General features: G+C 45.1%; 32 pseudogenes; all 32 read left to right on the forward strand.

The window, feature by feature from the left end:
* Positions 1-75: 75 nt before the first annotated feature.
* LOC140082967 (5S ribosomal RNA) lies at positions 76-194 on the forward strand (annotated as a pseudogene).
* Positions 195-263: 69 nt separating this feature from the next.
* Positions 264-382, forward strand: LOC140087309 (5S ribosomal RNA; annotated as a pseudogene).
* Positions 383-630: 248 nt separating this feature from the next.
* Positions 631-749, forward strand: LOC140096504 (5S ribosomal RNA; annotated as a pseudogene).
* Positions 750-1,197: 448 nt separating this feature from the next.
* Positions 1,198-1,316, forward strand: LOC140083910 (5S ribosomal RNA; annotated as a pseudogene).
* Positions 1,317-1,386: 70 nt separating this feature from the next.
* Positions 1,387-1,505, forward strand: LOC140082084 (5S ribosomal RNA; annotated as a pseudogene).
* A 70-nt stretch (positions 1,506-1,575) lies between these two features.
* On the forward strand, positions 1,576-1,694 carry LOC140092192 (5S ribosomal RNA; annotated as a pseudogene).
* A 259-nt stretch (positions 1,695-1,953) lies between these two features.
* On the forward strand, positions 1,954-2,072 carry LOC140090995 (5S ribosomal RNA; annotated as a pseudogene).
* A 70-nt stretch (positions 2,073-2,142) lies between these two features.
* LOC140095393 (5S ribosomal RNA) lies at positions 2,143-2,261 on the forward strand (annotated as a pseudogene).
* Positions 2,262-2,520: 259 nt separating this feature from the next.
* On the forward strand, positions 2,521-2,639 carry LOC140087823 (5S ribosomal RNA; annotated as a pseudogene).
* A 69-nt stretch (positions 2,640-2,708) lies between these two features.
* Positions 2,709-2,827, forward strand: LOC140087662 (5S ribosomal RNA; annotated as a pseudogene).
* A 446-nt stretch (positions 2,828-3,273) lies between these two features.
* Positions 3,274-3,392, forward strand: LOC140084989 (5S ribosomal RNA; annotated as a pseudogene).
* Positions 3,393-4,029: 637 nt separating this feature from the next.
* LOC140082697 (5S ribosomal RNA) lies at positions 4,030-4,148 on the forward strand (annotated as a pseudogene).
* Positions 4,149-4,218: 70 nt separating this feature from the next.
* Positions 4,219-4,337, forward strand: LOC140086172 (5S ribosomal RNA; annotated as a pseudogene).
* A 1,391-nt stretch (positions 4,338-5,728) lies between these two features.
* On the forward strand, positions 5,729-5,847 carry LOC140082698 (5S ribosomal RNA; annotated as a pseudogene).
* An 826-nt stretch (positions 5,848-6,673) lies between these two features.
* LOC140086173 (5S ribosomal RNA) lies at positions 6,674-6,792 on the forward strand (annotated as a pseudogene).
* Positions 6,793-8,183: 1,391 nt separating this feature from the next.
* LOC140082699 (5S ribosomal RNA) lies at positions 8,184-8,302 on the forward strand (annotated as a pseudogene).
* A 1,015-nt stretch (positions 8,303-9,317) lies between these two features.
* On the forward strand, positions 9,318-9,436 carry LOC140082701 (5S ribosomal RNA; annotated as a pseudogene).
* A 70-nt stretch (positions 9,437-9,506) lies between these two features.
* Positions 9,507-9,625, forward strand: LOC140078508 (5S ribosomal RNA; annotated as a pseudogene).
* Positions 9,626-10,639: 1,014 nt separating this feature from the next.
* LOC140079223 (5S ribosomal RNA) lies at positions 10,640-10,758 on the forward strand (annotated as a pseudogene).
* Positions 10,759-10,828: 70 nt separating this feature from the next.
* Positions 10,829-10,947, forward strand: LOC140086516 (5S ribosomal RNA; annotated as a pseudogene).
* A 636-nt stretch (positions 10,948-11,583) lies between these two features.
* LOC140086558 (5S ribosomal RNA) lies at positions 11,584-11,702 on the forward strand (annotated as a pseudogene).
* A 70-nt stretch (positions 11,703-11,772) lies between these two features.
* On the forward strand, positions 11,773-11,891 carry LOC140086174 (5S ribosomal RNA; annotated as a pseudogene).
* A 636-nt stretch (positions 11,892-12,527) lies between these two features.
* On the forward strand, positions 12,528-12,646 carry LOC140082702 (5S ribosomal RNA; annotated as a pseudogene).
* A 70-nt stretch (positions 12,647-12,716) lies between these two features.
* Positions 12,717-12,835, forward strand: LOC140096151 (5S ribosomal RNA; annotated as a pseudogene).
* Positions 12,836-12,905: 70 nt separating this feature from the next.
* Positions 12,906-13,024, forward strand: LOC140096154 (5S ribosomal RNA; annotated as a pseudogene).
* Positions 13,025-13,661: 637 nt separating this feature from the next.
* On the forward strand, positions 13,662-13,780 carry LOC140082980 (5S ribosomal RNA; annotated as a pseudogene).
* A 68-nt stretch (positions 13,781-13,848) lies between these two features.
* Positions 13,849-13,967, forward strand: LOC140084681 (5S ribosomal RNA; annotated as a pseudogene).
* Positions 13,968-14,037: 70 nt separating this feature from the next.
* LOC140087663 (5S ribosomal RNA) lies at positions 14,038-14,156 on the forward strand (annotated as a pseudogene).
* Positions 14,157-14,225: 69 nt separating this feature from the next.
* Positions 14,226-14,344, forward strand: LOC140087664 (5S ribosomal RNA; annotated as a pseudogene).
* Positions 14,345-14,790: 446 nt separating this feature from the next.
* Positions 14,791-14,909, forward strand: LOC140085997 (5S ribosomal RNA; annotated as a pseudogene).
* Positions 14,910-14,979: 70 nt separating this feature from the next.
* Positions 14,980-15,098, forward strand: LOC140090996 (5S ribosomal RNA; annotated as a pseudogene).
* An 825-nt stretch (positions 15,099-15,923) lies between these two features.
* LOC140093673 (5S ribosomal RNA) lies at positions 15,924-16,042 on the forward strand (annotated as a pseudogene).
* The last annotated feature ends 1,907 nt before the right edge of the window (positions 16,043-17,949 follow it).

Below are 17,949 nucleotides of genomic sequence, written 5' to 3' on the forward strand. Positions count from 1 at the left end.
TGACCTTTTTGAACCTGAAAATTGTGTTAGTTTCTCTATGAGATAGTAAAAGAAGGTTCAAATTGAACAGCTGCTGTCAACGGCCATTCTAAGCTGAATGTGCCTGCTCTCGTCAGATCGCAGCAGCAATGCAGCTTAAGGCTTGGCAAGTACCAGCATGGGAGACTGGCTGGGAATTCCAAGTTCCGTTGACCTTTTTGAACCTGAAAATGTGTTAGTTTCTCTATGAGATAGTAAAAGAAGGTTCAAATTGAACAGCTGCTGTCAACGGCCATTCTAAGCTGAATGTGCGTGCTCTCGTCAGATCGCAGCAGCAATGCAGCTTAAGGCTTGGCAAGTACCAGCATGGGAGACTGGCTGGGAATCCCAAGTTCCGTTGACCTTTTTGAACCTGAAAATTGTGTTAGTTTCTCTATGAGATAGCAAAAGAAGGTTCAAATTGAACAGCTGCTGTCAAAGGCCATTCTAAGCTGAATGTGCCTGCTCTCGTCAGAATGCAGCTTAAGGCTTGGCAAGTACCAGCATGGGAGACTGGCTGGGAATCCCAAGTTCCGTTGACCTTTTTGAACCTGAAAATTGTGTTAGTTTCTCTATGAGATAGCAAAAGAAGGTTCAAATTGAACAGCTGCTGTCAACGGCCATTCTAAGCTGAATGTGCCTGCTCTTGTCAGATCGCAGCAGCAATGCAGCTTAAGGCTTGGCAAGTACCAGCATGGGAGACTGGCTTGGAATCCCAAGTTCTGTTGACCTTTTTGAACCTGAAATATGTGTTAGTTTCTCTATGAGATAGTAAAAGAAGGTTCAAATTGAACAGCTGCTGTCAACGGCCATTCTAAGCTGAATGTGCCTGCTCTTGTCAGATCGCAGCAGCAATGCAGCTTAAGGCTTGGCAAGTACCAGCATGGGAGACTGGCTTGGAATCCCAAGTTCTGGTGACCTTTTTGAACCTGAAAATTGTGTTAGTTTCTATATGAGATAGTAGAAGAAGGTTCAAATTGAACAACTGCTGTCAACGGCCATTCTAAGCTGAATGTGTGTGCTCTTGTCAGATCGCAGCAGCGATGCAGCTTAAGGCTTGGCAAGTACCAGCATGGGAGACTGGCTGGGAATCCCAAGTTCTGTTGACCTTTTTGAACCTGAAAATTGTGTTAGTTTCTCTAAGAGATAGTAAAAGAAGGTTCAAATTGAACAGCTGCTGTCAACGGCAATTCTAAGCTGAATGTGCCTGCTCTCGTCAGATCGCAGCAGCAATGCAGCTTAAGGCTTGGCAAGTACCAGCATGGGAGACTGGCTGGGAATCCCAAGTTCCGTTGACCTTTTTGAACCTGAAAATTGTGTTAGTTTCTCTATGAGATAGCAAAAGAAGGTTCAAATTGAACAGCTGCTGTCAACGGCCATTCTAAGCTGAATGTGCCTGCTCTCGTCAGATCGCAGCAGCAATGCAGCTTAAGGCTTGGCAAGTACCAGCATGGGGGACTGGCTGGGAATCCCAAGTTCTGTTGACCTTTTTTAACCTGAAAATTGTGTTAGTTTCTCTATGAGATAGTAAAAGAAGGTTCAAATTGAACAGCTGCTGTCAACGGCCATTCTAAGCTGAATGTGCCTGCTCTCGTCAGATCGCAGCAGCAATGCAGCTTAAGGCTTGGCAAGTACCAGCATGGGAGACTGGCTGGGAATCCCAAGTTCCGTTGACCTTTTTGAACCTGAAAATTGTGTTAGTTTTTCTATGAGATAGCAAAAGAAGGTTCAAATTGAACAGCTGCTGTCAACGGCCATTCTAAGCTGAATGTGCCTGCTCTTGTCAGATCGCAGCAGCAATGCAGCTTAAGGCTTGGCAAGTACCAGCATGGGAGACTGGCTCGGAATACTAAGTTCTGTTGACCTTTTTGAACCTGAAAATTGTGTTAGTTTCTCTATGAGATAGTAAAAGAAGGTTCAAATTGAACAGCTGCTGTCAACGGCCATTCTAAGCTGAATGTGCCTGCTCTTGTCAGATCGCAGCAGCAATGCAGCTTAAGGCTTGGCAAGTACCAGCATGGGAGACTGGCTGGGAATCCCAAGTTCTGTTGACCTTTTTGAACCTGAAAATTGTGTTAGTTTCTCTATGAGATAGTAAAAGAAGGTTCAAATTGAACAGCTGCTGTCAACGGCCATTCTATGCTGAATGTGCCTGCTCTTGTCAGATCGCAGCAGCAATGCAGCGTAAGGCTTGGCAAGTACCAGCATGGGAGACTGGCTGGGAATCCCAAGTTCTGTTGACCTTTTTGAACCTGAAAATTGTGTTAGTTTCTCTATGAGATAGTAAAAGAAGGTTCAAATTGAACAGCTGCTGTCAACGGCCATTCTATGCTGAATGTGCCTGCTCTTGTCAGATCGCAGCAGCAATGCAGCTTAAGGCTTGGCAAGTACCAGCATGGGAGACTGGCTTGGAATCTCAAGTTCTGGTGACCTTTTTGAACCTGAAAATTGTGTTAGTTTCTATATGAGATAGTAGAAGAAGGTTCAAATTGAACAACTGCTGTCAACGGCCATTCTAAGCTGAATGTGCCTGCTCTCGTCAGATCGCAGCAGCAACGCAGCGTAAGGCTTGGCAAGTACCAGCATGGGAGACTGGCTGGGAATTCCAAGTTCCGTTGACCTTTTTGAACCTGAAAATGTGTTAGTTTCTCTATGAGATAGTAAAAGAAGGTTCAAATTGAACAGCTGCTGTCAACGGCCATTCTAAGCTGAATGTGCCTGCTCTCGTCAGATCGCAGCAGCAATGCAGCGTAAGGCTTGGCAAGTACCAGCATGGGAGACTGGCTGGGAATTCCAAGTTCCGTTGACCTTTTTGAACCTGAAAATGTGTTAGTTTCTCTATGAGATAGTAAAAGAAGGTTCAAATTGAACAGCTGCTGTCAACGGCCATTCTAAGCTCAATGTGCCTGCTCTCGTCAGATCGCAGCAGCAATGCAGCTTAAGGCTTGGCAAGTACCAGCATGGGAGACTGGCTTGGAATCCCAAGTTCTGGTGACCTTTTTGAACCTGAAAATTGTGTTAGTTTCTAAATGAGATAGTAGAAGAAGGTTCAAATTGAACAACTGCTGTCAATGGCCATTCTAAGCTGAATGTGTGTGCTCTTGTCAGATCGCAGCAGCGATGCAGCTTAAGGCTTGGCAAGTACCAGCATGGGAGACTGGCTGGGAATTCCAAGTTCCGTTGACCTTTTTGAACCTGAAAATGTGTTAGTTTCTCTATGAGATAGTAAAAGAAGGTTCAAATTGAACAGCTGCTGTCAACGGCCATTCTAAGCTGAATGTGCGTGCTCTCATCAGATCGCAGCAGCGATGCAGCTTAAGGCTTGGCAAGTACCAGCATGGGAGACTGGCTGGGAATCCCAAGTTCTGTTGACCTTTTTGAACCTGAAAATTGTGTTAGTTTCTCTATGAGATAGTAAAAGAAGGTTCAAATTGAACAGCTGCTGTCAACGGCCATTCTAAGCTGAATGTGCGTGCTCTTGTCAGATCGCAGCAGCGATGCAGCTTAAGGCTTGGCAAGTTCCAGCATGGGAGACTGGCTGGGAATCCCAAGTTCTGTTGATGTTTTTGAACTTGAAAATTGTTTTGGTTTCTCTATGAGATAGTAAAAGAAGGTTCAAATTGAACAGCTTCTGTCAACGGCCATTCTAAGCTGAATGTGCGTGCTCTTGTCAGATCGCAGCAGCGATGCAGCTTAAGGCTTGGCAAGTACCAGCATGGGAGACTGGCTGGGAATCCCAAGTTCTGGTGACTTTTTTGAACCTGAAAATTGTGTTAGTTTCTCTATGAGATAGTAAAAGAAGGTTCAAATTGAACAGCTGCTGTCAACGGCCATTCTAAGCTGAATGTGCGTGCTCTTGTCAGATCGCAGCAGCGATGCAGCTTAAGGCTTGGCAAGTACCAGCATGAGAGACTGGCTTGGAATCCCAAGTTCTGGTGACCTTTTTGAACCTGAAAATTGTGTTAGTTTCTATATGAGATAGTAGAAGAAGGTTCAAATTGAACAACTGCTGTCAATGGCCATTCTAAGCTGAATGTGCCTGCTCTCGTCAGATCGCAGCAGCAATGCAGCTTAAGGCTTGGCAAGTACCAGCATGGGAGACTGGCTGGGAATCCCAAGTTCCGTTGACCTTTTTGAACCTGAAAATTGTGTTAGTTTCTCTATGAGATAGTAAAAGAAGGTTCAAATTGAACAGCTGCTGTCAACGGCCATTCTAAGCTGAATGTGCCTGCTCTCGTCAGATCGCAGCAGCAATGCAGCTTAAGGCTTGGCAAGTACCAGCATGGGAGACTGGCTAGGAATCCCAAGTTCTGTTGACCTTTTTGAACCTGAAAATGTGTTAGTTTCTCTATGAGATAGTAAAAGAAGGTTCAAATTGAACAGCTGCTGTCAACGGCCATTCTAAGCTGAATGTGCGTGCTCTTGTCAGATCGCAGCAGCGATGCAGCTTAAGGCTTGGCAAGTACCAGCATGGGAGACTGGCTGGGAATCCCAAGTTCTGGTGACCTTTTTGAACCTGAAAATTGTGTTAGTTTCTCTATGAGATAGCAAAAGAAGGTTCAAATTGAACAGCTGCTGTCAACGGCCATTCTAAGCTGAATGTGCCTGCTCTTGTCAGATTGCAGCAGCAATGCAGCTTAAGGCTTGGCAAGTACCAGCATGGGAGACTGGCTTGGAATCCCAAGTTCTGGTGACCTTTCTGAACCTGAAAATTGTGTTAGTTTCTATATAAGATAGTAGAAGAAGGTTCAAATTGAACAACTGCTGTCAATGGCCATTCTAAGCTGAATGTGCCTGCTCTAGCCAGATCGCAGCAGCAATGCAGCTTAAGGCTTGGCAAGTACCAGCATGGGAGACTGGCTAGGAATCCCAAGTTCTGTTGACCTTTTTGAACCTGAAAATGTGTTAGTTTCTCTATGAGATAGTAAAAGAAGGTTCAAATTGAACAGCTGCTGTCAACGGCCATTCTAAGCTGAATGTGCGTGCACTTGTCAGATCGCAGCAGCGATGCAGCTTAAGGCTTGGCAAGTACCAGCATGGGAGACTGGCTTGGAATCCCAAGTTCTGGTGACCTTTTTGAACCTGAAAATTGTGTTAGTTTCTCTATGAGATAGCAAAAGAAGGTTCAAATTGAACAGCTGCTGTCAACGGCCATTCTAAGCTGAATGTGCCTGCTCTTGTCAGATTGCAGCAGCAATGCAGCTTAAGGCTTGGCAAGTACCAGCATGGGAGACTGGCTTGGAATCCCAAGTTCTGGTGACCTTTTTGAACCTGAAAATTGTGTTAGTTTCTATATAAGATAGTAGAAGAAGGTTCAAATTGAACAACTGCTGTCAATGGCCATTCTAAGCTGAATGTGCCTGCTCTAGCCAGATCGCAGCAGCAATGCAGCTTAAGGCTTGGCAAGTACCAGCATGGGAGACTGGCTGGGAATCCCAAGTTCCGTTGCCCTTTTTGAACCTGAAAATTGTGTTAGTTTCTCTATGAGATAGTAAAAGAACTTTCAAATTGAACAGCTGCTGTCAACGGCCATTCTAAGCTGAATGTGCGTGCTCTTGTCAGATCGCAGCAGCGATGCAGCTTAAGGCTTGGCAAGTACTAGCATGGGAGACTGGCTTGGAATCCCAAGTTCTGGTGACCTTTTTGAACCTGAAAATTGTGTTAGTTTCTATATGAGATAGTAGAAGAAGGTTCAAATTGAACAACTGCTGTCAATGGCCATTCTAAGCTGAATGTGCCTGCTCTCGTCAGATCGCAGCAGCAATGCAGCTTAAGGCTTGGCAAGTACCAGCATGGGAGACTGGCTGGGAATCCCAAGTTCCGTTGACCTTTTTGAACCTGAAAATTGTGTTAGTTTCTCTATGAGATAGCAAAAGAAGGTTCAAATTGAACAGCTGCTGTCAACGGCCATTCTAAGCTGAATGTGCGTGCTCTTGTCAGATCGCAGCAGCGATGCAGCTTAAGGCTTGGCAAGTTCCAGCATGGGAGACTGGCTGGGAATCCCAAGTTCTGTTGACCTTTTTGAACTTGAAAATTGTTTTAGTTTCTCTATGAGATAGTAAAAGAAGGTTCAATTTGAAATGCTGCTGTCAACGGCCATTCTAAGCTGAATGTGTGTGCTCTTGTCAGATCGCAGCAGCAATGCAGCTTAAGGCTTGGCAAGTACCAGCATGGGAGACTGGCTGGGAATCCCAAGTTCCGTTGACCTTTTTGAACCTGAAAATTGTGTTAGTTTCTCTATGAGATAGTAAAAGAAGGTTCAAATTGAACAGCTGCTGTCAACGGCCATTCTAAGCTGAATGTGCGTGCTCTTGTCAGATCGCAGCAGCGATGCAGCTTAAGGCTTGGCAAATACCAGCATGGGAGACTGGCTGGGAATCCCAAGTTCTGGTGACTTTTTTGAACCTGAAAACTGTGTTAGTTTCTCTATGAGATAGTAGAAGAAGGTTCAAATTGAACAACTGCTGTCAACGGCCATTCTAAGCTGAATGTGTGTGCTCTTGTCAGGTCGTAGCAGCGATGCAGCTTAAGGCTTGGCAAGTACCAGCATGGGAGACTGGCTGGGAATCCCAAGTTCTGTTGACCTTTTTGAACCTGAAAATTGTGTTAGTTTCTCTATGAGATAGTAAAAGAAGGTTCAAATTGAACAGCTGCTGTCAACGGCCATTCTAAGCTGAATGTGCCTGCTCTCGTCAGATCGCAGCAGCAATGCAGCTTAAGGCTTGGCAAGTACCAGCATGGGAGACTGGCTAGGAATCCCAAGTTCTGTTGACCTTTTTGAACCTGAAAATGTGTTAGTTTCTCTATGAGATAGTAAAAGAAGGTTCAAATTGAACAGCTGCTGTCAACGGCCATTCTAAGCTGAATGTGCGTGCTCTTGTCAGATCGCAGCAGCGATGCAGCTTAAGGCTTGGCAAGTACCAGCATGGGAGACTGGCTGGGAATCCCAAGTTCTGGTGACCTTTTTGAACCTGAAAATTGTGTTAGTTTCTCTATGAGATAGCAAAAGAAGGTTCAAATTGAACAGCTGCTGTCAACGGCCATTCTAAGCTGAATGTGCCTGCTCTTGTCAGATTGCAGCAGCAATGCAGCTTAAGGCTTGGCAAGTACCAGCATGGGAGACTGGCTTGGAATCCCAAGTTCTGGTGACCTTTCTGAACCTGAAAATTGTGTTAGTTTCTATATAAGATAGTAGAAGAAGGTTCAAATTGAACAACTGCTGTCAATGGCCATTCTAAGCTGAATGTGCCTGCTCTAGCCAGATCGCAGCAGCAATGCAGCTTAAGGCTTGGCAAGTACCAGCATGGGAGACTGGCTAGGAATCCCAAGTTCTGTTGACCTTTTTGAACCTGAAAATGTGTTAGTTTCTCTATGAGATAGTAAAAGAAGGTTCAAATTGAACAGCTGCTGTCAACGGCCATTCTAAGCTGAATGTGCGTGCACTTGTCAGATCGCAGCAGCGATGCAGCTTAAGGCTTGGCAAGTACCAGCATGGGAGACTGGCTTGGAATCCCAAGTTCTGGTGACCTTTTTGAACCTGAAAATTGTGTTAGTTTCTCTATGAGATAGCAAAAGAAGGTTCAAATTGAACAGCTGCTGTCAACGGCCATTCTAAGCTGAATGTGCCTGCTCTTGTCAGATTGCAGCAGCAATGCAGCTTAAGGCTTGGCAAGTACCAGCATGGGAGACTGGCTTGGAATCCCAAGTTCTGGTGACCTTTTTGAACCTGAAAATTGTGTTAGTTTCTATATAAGATAGTAGAAGAAGGTTCAAATTGAACAACTGCTGTCAATGGCCATTCTAAGCTGAATGTGCCTGCTCTAGCCAGATCGCAGCAGCAATGCAGCTTAAGGCTTGGCAAGTACCAGCATGGGAGACTGGCTGGGAATCCCAAGTTCCGTTGCCCTTTTTGAACCTGAAAATTGTGTTAGTTTCTCTATGAGATAGTAAAAGAACTTTCAAATTGAACAGCTGCTGTCAACGGCCATTCTAAGCTGAATGTGCGTGCTCTTGTCAGATCGCAGCAGCGATGCAGCTTAAGGCTTGGCAAGTACTAGCATGGGAGACTGGCTTGGAATCCCAAGTTCTGGTGACCTTTTTGAACCTGAAAATTGTGTTAGTTTCTATATGAGATAGTAGAAGAAGGTTCAAATTGAACAACTGCTGTCAATGGCCATTCTAAGCTGAATGTGCCTGCTCTCGTCAGATCGCAGCAGCAATGCAGCTTAAGGCTTGGCAAGTACCAGCATGGGAGACTGGCTGGGAATCCCAAGTTCCGTTGACCTTTTTGAACCTGAAAATTGTGTTAGTTTCTCTATGAGATAGCAAAAGAAGGTTCAAATTGAACAGCTGCTGTCAACGGCCATTCTAAGCTGAATGTGCGTGCTCTTGTCAGATCGCAGCAGCGATGCAGCTTAAGGCTTGGCAAGTTCCAGCATGGGAGACTGGCTGGGAATCCCAAGTTCTGTTGACCTTTTTGAACTTGAAAATTGTTTTAGTTTCTCTATGAGATAGTAAAAGAAGGTTCAATTTGAAATGCTGCTGTCAACGGCCATTCTAAGCTGAATGTGTGTGCTCTTGTCAGATCGCAGCAGCAATGCAGCTTAAGGCTTGGCAAGTACCAGCATGGGAGACTGGCTGGGAATCCCAAGTTCCGTTGACCTTTTTGAACCTGAAAATTGTGTTAGTTTCTCTATGAGATAGTAAAAGAAGGTTCAAATTGAACAGCTGCTGTCAACGGCCATTCTAAGCTGAATGTGCGTGCTCTTGTCAGATCGCAGCAGCGATGCAGCTTAAGGCTTGGCAAATACCAGCATGGGAGACTGGCTGGGAATCCCAAGTTCTGGTGACTTTTTTGAACCTGAAAACTGTGTTAGTTTCTCTATGAGATAGTAGAAGAAGGTTCAAATTGAACAACTGCTGTCAACGGCCATTCTAAGCTGAATGTGTGTGCTCTTGTCAGGTCGTAGCAGCGATGCAGCTTAAGGCTTGGCAAGTACCAGCATGGGAGACTGGCTGGGAATCCCAAGTTCTGTTGACCTTTTTGAACCTGAAAATTGTGTTAGTTTCTCTATGAGATAGTAAAAGAAGGTTCAAATTGAACAGCTGCTGTCAACGGCCATTCTAAGCTGAATGTGCGTGCTCTTGTCAGATCGCAGCAGCGATGCAGCTTAAGGCTTGGCAAGTACCAGCATGGGAGACTGGCTTGGAATCCCAAGTTCTGGTGACCTTTATGAACCTGAAAATTGTGTTAGTTTCTCTATGAGATAGTAGAAGAAGGTTCAAATTGAACAACTGATGTCAATGGCCATTCTAAGCTGAATGTGCCTGCTCTCGTCAGATCGCAGCAGCAATGCAGCTTAAGGCTTGGCAAGTACCAGCATGGGAGACTGGCTGGGAATCCCAAGTTCCGTTGACCTTTTTGAACCTGAAAATTGTGTTAGTTTCTCTATGAGATAGTAAAAGAAGGTTCAAATTGAACAGCTGCTGTCAACGGCCATTCTAAGCTGAATGTGCCTGCTCTCGTCAGATCGCAGCAGCGATGCAGCTTAAGGCTTGGCAAGTACCAGCATGGGAGACTGGCTGGGAATCCCAAGTTCTGTTGACCTTTTTGAACCTGAAAATGTGTTAGTTTCTCTATGAGATAGTAAAAGAAGGTTCAATTTGAACAGCTGCTGTCAACGGCCATTCTAAGCTGAATGTGCGTGCTCTTGTCAGATCGCAGCAGCGATGCAGCTTAAGGCTTGGCAAATACCAGCATGGGAGACTGGCTTGGAATCCCAAGTTCTGGTGACCTTTTTGAACCTGAAAATTGTGTTAGTTTCTCTATGAGATAGCAAAAGAAGGTTCAAATTGAACAGCTGCTGTCAACGGCCATTCTAAGCTGAATGTGCCTGCTCTTGTCAGATTGCAGCAGCAATGCAGCTTAAGGCTTGGCAAGTACCAGCATGGGAGACTGGCTTGGAATCCCAAGTTCTGGTGACCTTTTTGAACCTGAAAATTGTGTTAGTTTCTATATAAGATAGTAGAAGAAGGTTCAAATTGAACAACTGCTGTCAATGGCCATTCTAAGCTGAATGTGCCTGCTCTTGCCAGATCGCAGCAGCAATGCAGCTTAAGGCTTGGCAAGTACCAGCATGGGAGACTGGCTGGGAATCCCAAGTTCCATTGCCCTTTTTGAACCTGAAAATTGTGTTAGTTTCTCTATGAGATAGTAAAAGAAGGTTCAAATTGAACAGCTGCTGTCAACGGCCATTCTAAGCTGAATGTGCGTGCTCTTGTCAGATCGCAGCAGCGATGCAGCTTAAGGCTTGGCAAGTTCCAGCATGGGAGACTGGCTGGGAATCCCAAGTTCTGTTGACGTTTTTGAACTTGAAAATTGTTTTGGTTTCTCTATGAGATAGTAAAAGAAGGTTCAAATTGAACAGCTTCTGTCAACGGCCATTCTAAGCTGAATGTGCGTGCTCTTGTCAGATCGCAGCAGCGATGCAGCTTAAGGCTTGGCAAGTACCAGCATGGGAGACTGGCTGGGAATCCCAAGTTCTGGTGACTTTTTTGAACCTGAAAATTGTGTTAGTTTCTCTATGAGATAGTAAAAGAAGGTTCAAATTGAACAGCTGCTGTCAACGGCCATTCTAAGCTGAATGTGCCTGCTCTCGTCAGATCGCAGCAGCAATGCAGCTTAAGGCTTGGCAAGTACCAGCATGGGAGACTGGCTGGGAATCCCAAGTTCTGTTGACCTTTTTGAACCTGAAAATTGTGTTAGTTTCTCTATGAGATAGTAAAAGAAGGTTCAAATTGGACAGCTGCTGTCAACGGCCATTCTAAGCTGAATTTGCCTGCTCTCGTCAGATCGCAGCAGCAATGCAGCTTAAGGCTTGGCAAGTACCAGCATGGGAGACTGGCTGGGAATCCCAAGTTCTGTTGACCTTTTTGAACCTGAAAATGTGTTAGTTTCTCTATGAGATAGTAAAAGAAGGTTCAAATTGAACAGCTGCTGTCAACAGCCAATCTAAGCTGAATGTGTGTGCTCTTGTCAGATCGCAGCAGCGATGCAGCTTAAGGCTTGGCAAGTACCAGCATGGGAGACTGGCTGGGAATCCCAAGTTCCGTTGACTTTTTTGAACCTGAAAATTGTGTTAGTTTCTGTATGAGATAGTAAAAGAAGGTTCAAATTGAAAAGCTGCTGTCAACGGCAATTCTAAGCTGAATGTGCGTGCTCTTCTCAGATCGCAGCAGCGATGCAGCTTAAGGCTTGGCAAGTACCAGCATGTGAGACTGGCTGGGAATCCCAAGTTCTGGTGACCTTTTTGAACCTGAAAATTGTGTTAGTTTCTCTATGAGATAGTAGAAGAAGGTTCAAATTGAACAACTGCTGTCAATGGCCATTCTAAGCTGAATGTGCCTGCTCTCGCCAGATCGCAGCAGCAATGCAGCTTAAGGCTTGGCAAGTACCAGCATGGGAGACTGGCTGGGAATCCCAAGTTCTGGTGACCTTCTTGAACCTGAAAATTGTGTTAGTTTCTATTTAAGATAGTAGAAGAAGGTTCAAATTGAACAACTGCTGTCAATGGCCATTCTAAGCTGAATGTGCCTGCTCTCGTCAGATCGCAGCAGCAATGCAGTTTAAGGCTTGGCAAGTACCAGCATGGGAGACTGGCTGGGAATCCCAAGTTCCGTTGACCTTTTTGAACCTGAAAATTGTGTTAGTTTCTCTATGAGATAGTAAAAGAAGGTTCAAATTGAACAGCTGCTGTCAACGGCCATTCTAAGCTGAATGTGCCTGCTCTCGTCAGATCGCAGCAGCAATGCAGCTTAAGGCTTGGCAAGTACCAGCATGGGAGACTGGCTAGGAATCCCAAGTTCTGTTGACCTTTTTGAACCTGAAAATGTGTTAGTTTCTCTATGAGATAGTAAAAGAAGGTTCAAATTGAACAGCTGCTGTCAACGGCCATTCTAAGCTGAATGTGCGTGCTCTTGTCAGATCGCAGCAGCGATGCAGCTTAAGGCTTGGCAAGTACCAGCATGGGAGAATGGCTTGGAATCCCAAGTTCTGGTGACCTTTTTGAACCTGAAAATTGTGTTAGTTTCTCTATGAGATAGTAGAAGGAGGTTCAAATTGAACAACTGCTGTCAATGGCCATTCTAAGCTGAATGTGCCTGCTCTAGCCAGATCGCAGCAGCAATGCAGCTTAAGGCTTGGAAAGTACCAGCATGGGAGACTGGCTGGGAATCCCAAGTTCCGTTGCCCTTTTTAAACCTGAAAATTGTGTTAGTTTCTCTATGAGATAGTAAAAGAACTTTCAAATTGAACAGCTGCTGTCAACGGCCATTCTAAGCTGAATGTGCCTGCTCTTGTCAGATCGCAGCAGCGATGCAGCTTAAGGCTTGGCAAGTACCAGCATGGGAGACTGGCTTGGAATCCCAAGTTCTGGTGACCTTTTTGAACCTGAAAATTGTGTTAGTTTCTATATAAGATAGTAGAAGAAGGTTCAAATTGAACAACTGCTGTCAATGGCCATTCTAAGCTGAATGTGCCTGCTCTCGTCAGATCGCAGCAGCAATGCAGCTTAAGGCTTGGCAAGTACCAGCATGGGAGACTGGCTGGGAATCCCAAGTTCCGTTGACCTTTTTGAACCTGAAAATTGTGTTAGTTTCTCTATGAGATAGCAAAAGAAGGTTCAAATTGAACAGCTGCTGTCAACGGCCATTCTAAGCTGAATGTGCCTGCTCTTGTCAGATCGCAGCAACAATGCAGCTTAAGGCTTGGCAAGTACCAGCATGGGAGACTTGCTGGGAATCCCAAGTTACGTTGACCTTTTTGAACCTGAAAATTGTGTTAGTTTCTCTATGAGATAGCAAAAGAAGGTTCAAATTGAACAGCTGCTGTCAACGGCCATTCTAAGCTGAATGTGCCTGCTCTTGTCAGATCGCAGCAACAATGCAGCTTAAGGCTTGGCAAGTACCAGCATGGGAGACTTGCTGGGAATCCCAAGTTACGTTGACCTTTTTGAACCTGAAAATTGTGTTAGTTTCTCTATGAGATAGTAAAAGAAGGTTCAAATTGAACAACTGCTGTCAGCGGCCATTCTAAGCTGAATGTGTGTGCTCTTGTCAGTTCGCAGCAGCGATGCAGCTTAAGGCTTGGCAAGTACCAGCATGGGAGACTGGCTGGGAATCCCAAGTTCTGTTGACCTTTTTGAACCTGAAAATTGTGTTAGTTTCTCTATGAGATAGTAAAAGAAGGTTCAAATTGAACAGCTGCTGTCAACGGCCATTCTATGCTGAATGTGCCTGCTCTTGTCAGATCGCAGCAGCAATGCAGCTTAAGGCTTGGCAAGTACCAGCATGGGAGACTGGCTTGGAATCCCAAGTTCTGGTGACCTTTTTGAACCTGAAAATTGTGTTAGTTTCTATATGAGATAGTAGAAGAAGGTTCAAATTGAACAACTGCTGTCAACGGCCATTCTAAGCTGAATGTGTGTGCTCTTGTCAGATCGCAGCAGCGATGCAGCTTAAGGCTTGGCAAGTACCAGCATGGGAGACTGGCTGGGAATCCCAAGTTCTGTTGACCTTTTTCAACCTGAAAATTGTGTTAGTTTCTCTATGAGATAGTAAAAGAAGGTTCAAATTGAACAGCTGCTGTCAACGGCCATTCTAAGCTGAATGTGCCTGCTCTCGTCAGATCGCAGCAGCAATGCAGCTTAAGGCTTGGCAAGTACCAGCATGGGAGACTGGCTGGGAATTCCAAGTTCCGTTGACCTTTTTGAACCTGAAATGTGTTAGTTTCTCTATGAGATAGTAAAAGAAGGTTCAAATTGAACAGCTGCTGTCAACGGCCATTCTAAGCTGAATGTGCGTGCTCTCATCAGATCGCAGCAGCAATGCAGCTTAAGGCTTGGCAAGTACCAGCATGGGAGACTGGCTGGGAATCCCAAGTTCCGTTGACCTTTTTGAACCTGAAAATTGTGTTAGTTTCTCTATGAGATAGCAAAAGAAGGTTCAAATTGAACAGCTGCTGTCAACGGCCATTCTAAGCTGAATGTGCCTGCTCTCGTCAGATCGCAGCAGCAATGCAGCGTAAGGCTTGGCAAGTACCAGCATGGGAGACTGGCTGGGAATTCCAAGTTCCGTTGACCTTTTTGAACCTGAAAATGTGTTAGTTTCTCTATGAGATAGTAAAAGAAGGTTCAAATTGAACAGCTGCTGTCAACGGCCATTCTAAGCTGAATGTGCCTGCTCTCGTCAGATCGCAGCAGCAATGCAGCGTAAGGCTTGGCAAGTACCAGCATGGGAGACTGGCTGGGAATTCCAAGTTCCGTTGACCTTTTTGAACCTGAAAATGTGTTAGTTTCTCTATGAGATAGTAAAAGAAGGTTCAAATTGAACAGCTGCTGTCAACGGCCATTCTAAGCTCAATGTGCCTGCTCTCGTCAGATTGCAGCAGCAATGCAGCTTAAGGCTTGGCAAGTACCAGCATGGGAGACTGGCTTGGAATCCCAAGTTCTGGTGACCTTTTTGAACCTGAAAATTGTGTTAGTTTCTAAATGAGATAGTAGAAGAAGGTTCAAATTGAACAACTGCTGTCAATGGCCATTCTAAGCTGAATGTGTGTGCTCTTGTCAGATCGCAGCAGCGATGCAGCTTAAGGCTTGGCAAGTACCAGCATGGGAGACTGGCTGGGAATTCCAAGTTCCGTTGACCTTTTTGAACCTGAAAATGTGTTAGTTTCTCTATGAGATAGTAAAAGAAGGTTCAAATTGAACAGCTGCTGTCAACGGCCATTCTAAGCTGAATGTGCGTGCTCTCATCAGATCGCAGCAGCAATGCAGCTTAAGGCTTGGCAAGTACCAGCATGGGAGACTGGCTGGGAATCCCAAGTTCTGTTGACCTATTTGAACCTGAAAATTGTGTTAGTTTCTCTATGAGATAGTAAAAGAAGGTTCAAATTGAACAGCTGCTGTCAACGGCCATTCTAAGCTGAATGTGCCTGCTCTTGTCAGATCGCAGCAGCAATGCAGCTTAAGGCTTGGCAAGTACCAGCATGGGAGACTGGCTGGGAATCCCAAGTTCTGTTGACCTTTTTGAACCTGAAAATTGTGTTAGTTTCTCTATGAGATAGTAAAAGACGGTTCAAATAGAACAGCTGCTGTCAACGGCCATTCTAAGCTGAATGTGCCTGCTTTTGTCAGATCGCAGCAGCAATGCAGCTTAAGGCTTGGCAAGTACCAGCATGGGAGACTGGCTTGGAATCCCAAGTTCTGGTGACCTTTTTGAACCTGAAAATTGTGTTAGTTTCTATATGAGATAGTAGAAGAAGGTTCAAATTGAACAACTGCTGTCAATGGCCATTCTAAGCTGAATGTGTGTGCTCTTGTCAGATCGCAGCAGCGATGCAGCTTAAGGCTTGGCAAGTACCAGCATGGGAGACTGGCTAGGAATCCCAAGTTCTGTTGACCTTTTTGAACCTGAAAATGTGTTAGTTTCTCTATGAGATAGTAAAAGAAGGTTCAAATTGAACAGCTGCTGTCAACGGCCATTCTAAGCTGAATGTGCGTGCTCTTGTCAGATCGCAGCAGCGATGCAGCTTAAGGCTTGGCAAGTACCAGCATGGGAGACTGGCTTGGAATCCCAAGTTCTGGTGACCTTTTTGAACCTGAAAATTGTGTTAGTTTCTCTATGAGATAGCAAAAGAAGGTTCAAATTGAACAGCTGCTGTCAACGGCCATTCTAAGCTGAATGTGCCTGCTCTTGTCAGATTGCAGCAGCAATGCAGCTTAAGGCTTGGCAAGTACCAGCATGGGAGACTGGCTGGGAATCCCAAGTTCTGGTGACCTTTTTGAACCTGAAAATTGTGTTAGTTTCTCTATGAGATAGCAAAAGAAGGTTCAAATTGAACAGCTGCTGTCAACGGCCATTCTAAGCTGAATGTGCCTGCTCTCATCAGATCGAAGCAGCAATGCAGCTTAAGGCTTGGCAAGTACCAGCATGGGAGACTGGCTGGGAATCCCAAGTTCTGTTGACCTTTATGAACCTGAAAATTGTGCTAGTTTCTCTATGAGATAGTAAAAGAAGGTTCAAATTGAACAGCTGCTGTCAACGGCCATTCTAAGCTGAATGTGCGTGCTCTTGTCAGATCGCAGCAGCGATGCAGCTTAAGGCTTGGCAAGTTCCAGCATGGGAGACTGGCTGGGAATCCCAAGTTCTGTTGACCTTTTTGAACTTGAAAATTGTTTTAGTTTCTCTATGAGATAGTAAAAGAAGGTTCAATTTGAAATGCTGCTGTCAACGGCCATTCTAAGCTGAATGTGTGTGCTCTTGTCAGATCGCAGCAGCAATGCAGCTTAAGGCTTGGCAAGTACCAGCATGGGAGACTGGCTGGGAATCCCAAGTTCCGTTGACCTTTTTGAACCTGAAAATTGTGTTAGTTTCTCTATGAGATAGTAAAAGAAGGTTCAAATTGAACAGCTGCTGTCAACGGCCATTCTAAGCTGAATGTGCGTGCTCTTGTCAGATCGCAGCAGCGATGCAGCTTAAGGCTTGGCAAATACCAGCATGGGAGACTGGCTGGGAATCCCAAGTTCTGGTGACTTTTTTGAACCTGAAAACTGTGTTAGTTTCTCTATGAGATAGTAGAAGAAGGTTCAAATTGAACAACTGCTGTCAACGGCCATTCTAAGCTGAATGTGTGTGCTCTTGTCAGTTCGCAGCAGCGATGCAGCTTAAGGCTTGGCAAGTACCAGCATGGGAGACTGGCTGGGAATCCCAAGTTCTGTTGACCTTTTTGAACCTGAAAATTGTGTTAGTTTCTCTATGAGATAGTAAAAGAAGGTTCAAATTGAACAGCTGCTGTCAACGGCCATTCTATGCTGAATGTGCCTGCTCTTGTCAGATCGCAGCAGCAATGCAGCTTAAGGCTTGGCAAGTACCAGCATGGGAGACTGGCTTGGAATCCCAAGTTCTGGTGACCTTTTTGAACCTGAAAATTGTGTTAGTTTCTATATGAGATAGTAGAAGAAGGTTCAAATTGAACAACTGCTGTCAACGGCCATTCTAAGCTGAATGTGTGTGCTCTTGTCAGATCGCAGCAGCGATGCAGCTTAAGGCTTGGCAAGTACCAGCATGGGAGACTGGCTGGGAATCCCAAGTTCTGTTGACCTTTTTCAACCTGAAAATTGTGTTAGTTTCTCTATGAGATAGTAAAAGAAGGTTCAAATTGAACAGCTGCTGTCAACGGCCATTCTAAGCTGAATGTGCGTGCTCTTGTCAGATCGCAGCAGCGATGCAGCTTAAGGCTTGGCAAATACCAGCATGGGAGACTGGCTGGGAATCCCAAGTTCTGGTGACTTTTTTGAACCTGAAAACTGTGTTAGTTTCTCTATGAGATAGTAAAAGAAGGTTCAATTTGAAATGCTGCTGTCAACGGCCATTCTAAGCTGAATGTGTGTGCTCTTGTCAGATCGCAGCAGCAATGCAGCTTAAGGCTTGGCAAGTACCAGCATGGGAGACTGGCTGGGAATCCCAAGTTCCGTTGACCTTTTTGAACCTGAAAATTGTGTTAGTTTCTCTATGAGATAGTAAAAGAAGGTTCAAATTGAACAGCTGCTGTCAACGGCCATTCTAAGCTGAATGTGCGTGCTCTTGTCAGATCGCAGCAGCGATGCAGCTTAAGGCTTGGCAAATACCAGCATGGGAGACTGGCTGGGAATCCCAAGTTCTGGTGACTTTTTTGAACCTGAAAACTGTGTTAGTTTCTCTATGAGATAGTAGAAGAAGGTTCAAATTGAACAACTGCTGTCAACGGCCATTCTAAGCTGAATGTGTGTGCTCTTGTCAGATCGCAGCAGCAATGCAGCTTAAGGCTTGGCAAGTACCAGCATGGGAGACTGGCTGGGAATCCCAAGTTCCGTTGACCTTTTTGAACCTGAAAAT

The sequence above is a fragment of the Engystomops pustulosus genome, chromosome 9 (assembly GCF_040894005.1).
Source record: "Engystomops pustulosus chromosome 9, aEngPut4.maternal, whole genome shotgun sequence".
Taxonomy (NCBI): Eukaryota; Metazoa; Chordata; class Amphibia; order Anura; family Leptodactylidae; genus Engystomops; species Engystomops pustulosus.